Here is a 12,006-nt window from a genome sequence, read left to right as displayed (position 1 = left end):
GCATATATGAATAATGGTCTCCTCCGCTATTGTAATAGCTATATAATTGCATGTGATGTATTCATTTTGAGGATAAGTTCCCACTCCTTATATTTCATTTGATATTATCTTTATGAAAAAAAAAAAGCCTTCTACAGGGAGAATCGGTAAAATGATAAACTTAGTATACTAAAAAAATAGTACACTGAATACTCATATAATGTCTTATATATATTCAAGGACTGAGCCACTAAGGGGATAAGGGGGGCATTGGACCCCTGAGATTTTAAAAAAGATTAGGGGTATAATAGTTCTTTAAACAAAAATAAAAACTAATTACTTTAAGCTCTCTTACTTTTAATAAAATTAATATTTATATCTTTTTTTTTTAAATGTAGTACTCAACTCTTAATTTTATAACAATCTACTTGTATAATTAAAATACTATATAATTAATCTTTATGAAATTGCTTTAAATAACATTTTAGTCCTTAAATTTCATGTAAAATTAATTTTTAATTTTTAAGAAAATCAAAGATAAGGGCTAAAATGTTATTTTATCTAAAAAATATACAAGAAAGGTTATTTAACATAAGTGAGGAATTCAAATGTAATAAAAATATTAATTTTTTTTTTTTTAAGAATAAGAACAATTTATTTCAATTTTTAAAAACTAAGTATGTAAGTGTGAATTTCACTAATTATTAATAAGTTTAATAATTTGCCCAATAGAAGAAAATCTAACCCATTTCTCCTTAGATAAATTATGTGTTTAGAGTTTTAGCCAAAGAATTTTAAAAAAAAATCTACATTAAAAATCAATGAGGATTTTTAATATCCCAGATTTTTAAAACTGTTATTCTATCAAATATATTCTAGAACAACAAAATTAAAAATTTCAATTTAATACTTAGATTTTTTGATAAATTAATAATAAAAGATCAATTTTAGTATATCTTTTCTCTTTCTCTTATTTAATCATTGTAACATTCTATTGAGTTTGGTGAATTTTCTTTAATAATAAAATTTAATGAGTTAGTAAAAAATTTAGAGATATGAATATTTAGTTTTATGCAAAATTCTCTATAATTTCTTTTTTTTTTCTAATATAAAAGTGAGGTAATGAAAAAAAATGTTTAATGCTAAAAATATTTGAGCTGATAACAATTTTATCAATATAAAAAATAAAAATTTTTATCAATTTTTTAGAAAGATTGTGATTTTAATCTTCTGAAATATATGTATTTCTATTGTTCTTTGAAAAGATTATTAATCAATTCTTTATTATTTTTATTTTTATAAGAAAATATATGTATTTATTTTCATATAATTATTTTAATCATAAATATATAACAATTTATGATTAAAAATAAAATTATATAAAATTATTAATTTATTATAATATATAGATATAAGTATTTTAGGTTTTTTATAGTTTAATTAATTGTGAATTTTTTCAAAATTAAAAATTATAGGAAAATTCATAAATTTATTTAATCGAGTTTTTAATTTAATTTAATTAATCTTAGTTCAATTACAAATCTCACTATTTTTTTTCTTATTCTTATTACCAAATTATCATTTATGTGTAATTATTCACTAAATTTATTAGTTATTACTTTTAAAAAATACAAAATAATTGTAAATTTAAATGCAATCATATATATATTGAAACTTACATATATTTATTTTTTTGAAAATAATTGAAATATATATATATATATATTATATAAAATTACTATTTTATTATATAATTCCTTAAATTTTAAGAAAAAATAAAAAAAAAATCGTGCACGCAAGTAGACGAGTAAAAGCGTTCTGGCTCTTAAAAAAAAAAAAAAAGAAAGAATTCTGTCGCCATGCAAAATGAAGTGCCACGTGGCCTCCAGACCGACGATTCTCATTCTATCCACATCATCATCCCTTCTTTTTTTTTTAATAATCGTCATCATCCAAACTATGACATTTAATTTGTGTCGTAAAAATTTCATGCTAAATAGAAATTTCATATAAATAATCTTATATAAAAAAATAATTTTAATAAAAAAATCTTATATAAAATAATAAATTAATCAAAATTAAATTATGATAATGAATCCCATAGATATAAAACTAGACAAAAAAAATCAAATAATTTTTTTAATTGTTATTTTATATAGTTATCCTATACCAACACAACTACTATACACTTTCCCTTTATTTCTTATTTCACTTTTAATATATATATATATATATATATATATATATATATATATATATATATAATTATAATTTAAGAATAATTAAAATAAATACATAATTATTTATAATTATGTTGATATAAAAAGGAACTTTTGTCTTAAGCTACTAATAATCTAATAAATTAAATTTATCTAAAAGAAAATATATTTCGAACGCATTATCTAACACACTATTTAGCTAAATTTGCTCTCCCAAACCATTCTGCTGAGACTATTTGCCTTGAGAATGTCCTTCCTTTTCTTTTCTCTTGTAGAATCTGGTAAATATCACATATAATCATTTAATTTTATGAATATTTTTATAAAAATAATTAAATTTTTATTTTTTTATAAATTTTATTAAATTTAAATTTAATTTAATAAAAATTAATGTGATCAATAATTAAATATTTTTAGATTAATCTTTTAATTTATTAATTTTTTTATAAATAAAATTATTTTATTTTATTAATTTTTTTTTAAAAAAAATAAGATGTAGAAAATACATCTATTTATCCCCTCTCCATTAAATTCATCCATTTTTTTTTCTCTATAGCAATCATTAATTAAGTAATTTTATTTATAAAATACTTAAGAGATTAACAGATTAATTTAAAAATTTTTAATTTTTTATTACAATGACTTTTATAAAATCAAATTAAAATTTAATGAATTTAATAAAAGAGATTAAAATTAAATTATTTTATAAAAATGCTAGCAAAATTAAATAATCTTATTGTTGGGTAGAAAACAAGAAACTTGAACACAGTGCTAGCTGTATCAAGTAAATTACTAGAAAATAGAAAGTAAAGGACACAAACAAATTGGAGAAAGAGCACTGTTAAAAATATATATTCAAATAAACAAAACAATGACTCTTATATAGCCACAAGATAACAATAAAATCAGAGAAATATGGCACTAACTGTAAGTGCTTTGACTCAACAAACTAAGAGAAATAATAGGAGACTAAACAGCAACAAATTGACTAAGTGGTGCTAACAGAAAACCACTAATGTTGAATCAGTCTTCAACACTCCCTCTTGATTCAAACTCACACAAAGCAAAACAGAATGTATGTGAATGTTTTTGAGTGGGAGTGCTTTGGTTAGAACATCTGCAAGTTGTTCTTCAGTACTGCAATAATTTAGGACAATTTGCTCAGTTGCGACTAGCTCTCGAATGAAGTGATGACGGGTGTCTATGTGCTTTGTCCTCCCATGAAAAGCTGGATTCTTTGCCATCGAAATTGTGGACTTGTTATCTGAAAAAATCTCAGTTGCTCCCTCTTGTTCTTGACCAAGATCTTTCAGTAACCTCCGAAGCCAAATAGCTTGACAAGTCAAGCGAGTGACCATGTATTCTCGACGGCGACAAGGCTGCTGTTGGTTGTTTCTTTGAGCTCCAAGACACTGCACATGAGCCAAGAAAAAAAATCTGTCCAGAAATACTTCTTCTATCTTCAAGAGAATTGGCCCAATCGCTGTCTGTGAAACCTTTTAACTTGAAATCTGAATTAGCAGAATTAGCAGTATACCATAGACCAAAATTTTGAGTTCCTGCAACATACCGCAAAATTCTTTTTGCTGCTCCAAGATGAACCTTTGAAGGATTATGCATAAATCTAGAAACAACACCAACAGGGAAGGCTATATCTGGTCTTGTGTGACATAAAAAAATCAAACCACCCACCAAACTTCTATAAAACTTCCCTTCCGCAGGTTCCGAACCGTCATTAATTTGCAATTTTTCACTCACATTCATTGGAGTGGCTGTGGAATTGCAATTTAACATCTTAAATCTTCTAAGAAGATCAATTGCAAATTTTTTTTGAGATATAAAAATCCCATCTGCCGCTTGAATAATCTCCACCCCAAGAAAGTAATGAAGCTTTCCCAAATCTGTCATCTCAAAAGACTTCATCATATTCTCTTTAAAATCAAAAACAAGTGAAGAAGATGACCCCATGTAAATCATATCATCAACATAGAGACAAACAAATAACAGATCATTCACTTGTTTTTTAAGATAAAGAGTTGGTTCATTTTCACTTCTAACAAAACCAGAATTTCGAAAATAAGCATCAATCTTACTGTACCAGGCGCGCGGCGCTTGTTTCAAGCCGTAAAGAGCCTTGCGCAGCTTATAAACTTTGCTCTCCTTGCCTTTGATTACAAACCCATCTGGTTGTGACACATAAACTTCTTCCTGCAAGTCCCCATTTAAAAACGCTGACTTCACATCAAATTGGAAAACAGGCCATTTCATTTGAGCTGCTAATGCTAGAGCAACTCAAACCGTTTCAAAACGCACTACAGGTGCTAAGGTTTCTTCGTAGTCAACACTGCATCACATGGTACCCTTTGGCCACAAGACGCGCCTTATATTTTTGGATTTTTCCATCTGCTTGGTACTTTGTTTTGAATACCCACTTTAAACCGATTGCTTCTTTTCCAGCAGGTAAGTCAACCAAATCCCAGGTACCATTTCTTTCAATTGACACCATTTCTTCCTTCATTGCATTACACCACACCTCTTTTTCTGCTGCTTCTCCATATGATGATGGATCAACATTTGCGAACATTGCAAACTGAATTATGTCTCCTTCGTCATCAATAGCATCATCTTGAATTACTTCAAAATCTCGCAAACGAGATGATGGCTGAGTTTGACGTCTTGGCCTGGCCTCCAATTGCAAAGAACTTTGAGCATTTGTTATGACATGAGAATCAATGGGCACTTCTTTCTGAACAGAAATATCATCTTCAATCTGAATTCCAGCAGTTGGTAATTTTTGATTCTCACACCAATTCCAGTTAGCAAATTCATCAAACACTACATTCCTGCTAACAATTATTTTGCCACTAGTTGGATTGTACAACCTATAAGCCTTTGATTGAGATGAATAACCAACAAAAATGCATTTCTCAGATTTACAATCAAGTTTTTGACGATTTTGTTGGCTAATTAAGGTATAGGCTATACAACCAAAAATCTTCAAATGACTTACAGAAGGCTTCTTACCAGACCACACTTCAAAAGGAGTCTTATTCCAAACTGCTCTTGTAGGAGAAATATTTAACAAATAAATTGAAGTTGCAACTGCTTCTCCCCACAAGCTATTTGGAAGATTTTTTGCCTGTAACAAACTTCTGGCCATTTCAACAGTGGTGCGATTTTTGCGCTCCGCTATGCCATTCTGTTCCGGTGTGTAAGGAGTGGTCAACTCCCTGTGAATGCCATTACTTTCACAGAAATCTTTAAATTCTCCAGATAGAAATTCTCCTCCACGATCTGTGCGAAGAATTTTTAGGAATTGGCCACTTTGTTTCTCAACCATAGCTTTGAATTTTAGAAAATTCTGAAATGTTTCTGCCTTGCTATCCTGAAAATATACCCAACTGAAACGACTAAAATCATCAGTAAATAACAAAAAATATTGAGATCCGCCAATAGATTTTGTTGGCATCGGTCCACACAGATCGGCATGTATGAGCTCAAGACATTTAGATGCTCTCCAAGACTTCCCAACCGGAAATGATTTTTTGCTCTGCTTCCCGAAAATACAGCCTTCACATAGCCCAAATGATTCAATTTTGGGTAAACCAAAAACCATTTCTTTTCTGCTCAACAATTTTAACCCCTTTTCATTGAGATGTCCATACCTTAGGTGCCACAAGGTAGAGTCATCTGGTTTACTCCCAACAGCCAATCCACACCTCTCAACGCCGGAAACATCAAGTGGAAATAAATTATTTCGAGCCATGGGAATCGTAAAAATAATTTGGCCTGTTTTCTTTTCTTTAATTTCACAACAATCATTATCAAACAAGACCGAATATCCTCCAGTCATTAACTGACCAACACACAATAAATTATTCGCCAAGCTCGGAGCAAAATAAACATCATCAAGAAACTTTACATTACCATTTTGATTCCGAATGGCAATAGTACCTCTTCCTTCCACTTTGATTTCATGATCATTCCCAAGCTTTACTTCTGTCTTAAAGCTTTCATCAAGTTGTTTGAATGCAGATTTTTCACCAGACATGTGGTGTGAACTGCCGCTATCGACGTACCAAACTTCCGTTGCCACATTCACCATATGTTCTTTAGCCATGAATAGCTTTTCTTCAACCTCCGCTTCTGCGTAGTTCGCTTTCTCCTTCCTTTTTAGCTTCCAACAATCTGCTTTCACATGGCCATAACCTTTACAATAGTAGCACTGAACATTACTTTTGTACTGTTTTTGTTCATCACTGGACTGCCGATAATCAGCTTGTTCATTGGACCTTCCTCTGCCTCTGCCTTTACCACTTGCTCTACCACTGCGACCTCCTCTATTGGACTCCTTGCCTCTACCAGATGAAGAAGAAGCTTTGGCTTGAAAAGCTTTTTCATCCACTTTACCGATGATCTCATTGTTCATTCTTGCTTCATGAGACTGCAAAGACCCTTTCAAGTCATCAAAAGAAAGAGTAGTCAAATCTTTTGATTCCTCAATTGCAACTGCAACATGATCAAATCTAGGAGTTAAACTCCTTAGAATTTTTTCAACCACAACTTGGTCAGTAATCTTTTCAGAATACGACCTCAACCGTTCACAATTGTGGAAACTCTAGACATAAAAACTTGTATCGTCTCATCTTCTTTCATCAACAAATTCTCAAGTCACGGCGTAGTGTTTGGAGCTTAACAAGAATCGCTTTGCTCGTGCCTTGGTACTCTTTCTCAGAGAATTTCCCACGCCTCTTTAGCGGTACTACTTGCTGAAATTCGACCAAAAATTTCTTCACTAATGACTTGTTGTATCTTTGTAAAGGGCCTTATTATCCCTTTTCTTATTCTCTTTCAATTTTGTCGCATCAGTATCAGGATCTGCAAAACTTGTTTCCACCAAATCCCATAATTCTTGGGATCGAAAAAGTGTTTTCATTTTAATGCTCCAGAAGTCATATTTTTCACCATTAAAAATGGGTATGAGTGGTTGCAGAGAAGCTGAGACACCATTCATAGCCATAAGCTAAATTCCTGTTGTGTTTCACTCCCTCACGTGTTTCTCTCGTACTCTCTATTTGAACTCACACTAACCCAAACAAGAACCGCAGCCTGATACCACAATGTTGGGTAGAAAACAAGAAACTTGAACACAGTGCTAGCTGTATCAAGTAAATTACTAGAAAATAGAAAGTAAAGGACACAAACAAATTGGAGAAAGAGCACTGCTAAAAATATATATTCAAATAAACAAAACAATGACTCTTATATAGCCACAAGATAACAATAAAATCAGAGAAATATGGCACTAACTGTAAGTGCTTTGACTCAACAAACTAAGAGAAATAATAGGAGACTAAACAGCAACAAATTGACTAAGTGGTGCTAACAGAAAACCACTAATGTTGAATCAGTCTTCAACACTTATGTAATAATTACCCCTCTAAATGTCTCCCCTTCGAGTTTTTAATAAAAAAAAAAACTTCTTTCCTTAAAAAAAAAAAAATCAACACTATGCTTGGTGATTGAATGGGCATAACTCGCAAGACCAAGATTTTTGTTATGCCGCAATTTAATTTTTATACTGTACAATCTAATATAGTGCATGAGTGTATAAAAAAATAAAAATAATATAAAATGTGAAAGTATAAATATTTTTTTATTATTTTAAAAAATTATAATAAATTTTATAACAAATATAAGTGTTATATAATTATAATTTTATTTTTACACGAGGGAAAAGGAGAGGGAGGAACACAGAGAGAGAACGACGGGAAGGGTAATCTAGGAATAAAAATTTTCTATGTCATTAGACCGCTTGTCACGTGATTGACTAACAGTAAATGACTGCAATCAGATGAAATGACTAAATAGTATAATTATAGAAATTAAGGGACACTAATAATAAAAGCAAATCTAGGGACCTCATAGTAATTCTCTCAAATTTATACTGTATCCATAGGGGAAGGGTGAGAGCGAAAAATTTAAATTGAGAAATCTCCTTTAATTTAAGATGGTGCAATAGAAAATTTTTAGATTGATTTGTATTTACTTCTAAATAACAACTACATATTATAATCTAATTTGTAAATATAAAATTTAAATAATTAATTTTTAATTAAATTTCATACTTATTTAACAATAACCAAGTAATTTTAATATTTTTAATTTAAAGTATATTAAATAAATTATTAATTATTAAAATTAATAAAAAGTTTCCTAGTGCCAATTAAGAAAAAAAGGAAAATATATTAAAATTTACTATATCAATTTATAATTTTTTTAAAAGTATTTAGAGGGGTAAAACTCCTCATTGTCATGGGCATGCTAATCAAATTAATTAAAAAATATATTTTTTTATAATATTTTATTAGACTAATGAGTAGGGTATTAATTACTTATGACTTTCAAAATTGAAATAAGCGTAGCACTTAAACTTTCTTGACTTTGAGAGGAAGCAAGTTTAGAGAATCTTGTTCTCCAATCACTAAAGGAGTGTTAATTGTAATCTATTACAGGCTTTAGACTAGCTTTCCATGTCATACATAAATAAAAAAGGCAAAAATATATCAAAGTAATTTTAATCTTTAGTATATAAAAGTGGAAACGAGGAAGAGTTATGAAATGAAAAAGAAAATGACATGATTGGATTTAATAATGACTAATTATCCTTTATTTTGAAATTATTTAGATTAGTTATTATTAACGATGAATTAATGTGAATTAACAATAAATATATTATTGTTGTGAGTTATATTATTAGTGACGGATTCATATATTTGTTGTTAGATATATTATTATTATTATTATTATTATTATTATTATTATTATTAGATTTAATGGAAGTATAATAGATTGGCTATAATTAATGGGCAATACAGCCAGAGATAATCATCTTTTTTCCTATCACAAAGATAAATAATCTTAAAAGAAGTAGATTAGGAGAACTCAACACCTCTTTCCTATTTATACGTTAAAATTATAGAAAAATCAATTAGACTATTCCTGATTGACTTATAGATATTGTTTTTAGTGCTATTTTTACAAATAATATAAATAATAAAGTGTATTTTTTTACTGTTGCAAAAAAATATATAAAAAATAAAGAAATAAAAGGAAAAAAAGAAATAAATTGAAGAAATATTTTTATAGGCAAAGCATTTACAAGAAAAATATCTATAGGATAGTAATTTTCTCTCTAGGTGTAGAAATTTTATCCTCAAAATGCAATATCTAATAAGAAATCAAATTTGCACTATTTGATTTCTTCTACCATAAGAACTCAACTCAAAAAAAGATAGAGAAAATTGAGAAGTAAAATCAAAGTAAGAGAAGGAATATAGTATTTAGAAATATTTTAAAATATTAAGGATACTACATGTTTATAGATACCAACATATATCATCAAAAGACTCACTTTTTTAATTCAAAAAACGGCATGGCTTTTAAATATTGTAATTTTAAAAGGATATATCTTTAAATAAAGATGTGTTGATTTCTTATGAAGAAACATGTCATTTCCAGTTAAAAGATGTGTTGGTTACTTATGAAAAAACATATTATTTAAAGTCAAAAGATGTATTGATTTCTTATTAATGAATGTGTCCTTTAAAACTAAAGAGCATGTCTTTCTCATATTTACATATATTAACATATGATAACTAATATGTATCTTATTATTTACATTATTCTAGATAAATAGATAAATTGATTATTTCAATTTTCAATTGGATTAAAAAAAAATCTTAATAAATAATATTTCTTAATAGAATGAAATTTAAATTTAAATAGAAATTAATCTAATCAATTAAATTAAAAATTATTGATATAATAATAAAATTTATATTATTTTTTATTCAATTAAAATATTAAATAATTTGTTATTATTAAATTTATTTTCTTTTTAATTTCATTATATTTTAGTCAATCTGTTAAAATATTTCTTACATCAATTCATAAAATTTTATTTTAAATAACATTTTAATGTTTCAACTTTTACACCTTTTTTTGATAGGTGAAAAGGGGAGAAAAAAAAATAACAAGAGAAAAATAAAGTTGATAAGATGTTTTCTCTTATTTAAAAAGAAGAAGTAAAATAAGAAAGGAAAGGAAAATTTGTCCTATTTTTTTTAGTTATTTTCTCTTTAATTTGAAGAAAAAAAAGAAAAACCAAATGGGTTAAAATAGCTCATTTTGTTATTTTTTATTTTTCATCTTTTATTTTTTTATTTATCCAAACACAATAAAGAAAAATAAGTGATGAAAAATAAGAAAAGATTTTTTTTTAATTTTTTTTCTCTCTAATTATTTATTCAAATAGAGTGTTAAATGAATCTGATTAAAAAATAAAATTATTATTTTATCTTTGTGATGGATTAAAATATATTTTATTTAAAATAAAATCAAATAAGTAAAAAAAAAACGTTTTTTAAAAAATTAAAATTACAAATTATGCTTTTTATTATTATTATTGAAAATCAAGTTCTATCACTTAAAAGTGCAATTTATGAGTGATGTTCACGTGGGTGAATAATTTTCACTAATAAATAAATTACTGAAAAGGAAAGGGCTCGATCGGCTGGCAATTGACAGTACACTACCGGTTAGATCAGAGGGTCAAATCCTTGGAGAAAAATTATGACAAAAATAAAATTCTCAAAATAAGATTACTATTTAACCTCTTAATTATATTAAAATTAATAATATCATTTTTATATTTTTAAAAATATATGATTCCTTACGTTTATTTTTATTAATTTAAGTATTAATAAAAAATAAAAAATAGTCAATCAAAAATAAAAATATTAATAATAATAAAAATTAAAGGATAAAAATATTTATTTCAGATGCAGAGTCCACTTTTACAATTATTTAAATACTGTGATAATTATTCAGAGATAAGTTGGTAAAGCTAATCCTCAATGAATAGCTGACAAATCTTCTAATGGCTACTTTCACTAGGTCTTAATGCAAATGAGATCCCCTGAGAAACCCTTATCCTAAGCAGAAGAAGTATTGAATTAGCAGACTTTAAATGTCGAGATCCAAAACAAATTTCTTAAAAAAATTAATTTAAAAATTGACTTGGTGATTAGTCAAACTCAACTAACAGAAATCAAAGTTGATACTCTATCTCCTCAAATAACCATGCAAATACCACAATTTGAGACAGAATAATCTTTTAAATCTTCAAATGAATAATATTCTAATTATGACACCAAGAAATAACATTTTAACTTCTTTATCTCGTGGCTTTATAAATTTCTCTCCCTCTCTTATTGATAGCATTCCTATTGAGCCAAAGAGAGATCTGGACGAGTTAGCCACGAAGAGATTCTTCTCCAGATTCTGGCTCATGAATTGTTATTAGTAAAGAAACACAACGGTGTAATCCTTTGTCAATTTATGAAATAGCATTGGAAATTTTGAGGAAAGAAAGAAAAAAGAAAAATAAGTAGGAAAGAAAGAGAAAAGGAAAATAAGCAAGAAATTGTTCCACCTCTGGCACTTCCTTTAATCTCTCATTGCATGATGTTCTCTCAAGAAGACTTTGAAGAAAATTTTCCTTCTTTATGCCATAACATTGATCCCATCCAGAAGCTATCTTCCAATCTTAGAGTGATCCGGTCAATCAAGTAGCAAATTCTAGAAAAATTATCAATAATTGAGTATCAGGCTTGGTTAGCTGTTGATCAATCCAGGCTCCACTCTAATTCCAGATCTGCTCACCAAATCACCTTCTATCCAACTTTTCACTTTTCTTTATTCAATTCCTCTCATCTTCTCCTCCAAGCCTTCCAATTCTAAAAGT

Source organism: Hevea brasiliensis, chromosome 8, assembly GCF_030052815.1.
Source record: "Hevea brasiliensis isolate MT/VB/25A 57/8 chromosome 8, ASM3005281v1, whole genome shotgun sequence".
In the NCBI taxonomy this organism is placed as follows: domain Eukaryota; kingdom Viridiplantae; phylum Streptophyta; class Magnoliopsida; order Malpighiales; family Euphorbiaceae; genus Hevea; species Hevea brasiliensis.
Note: the sequence above shows the minus strand (reverse complement) of the source record.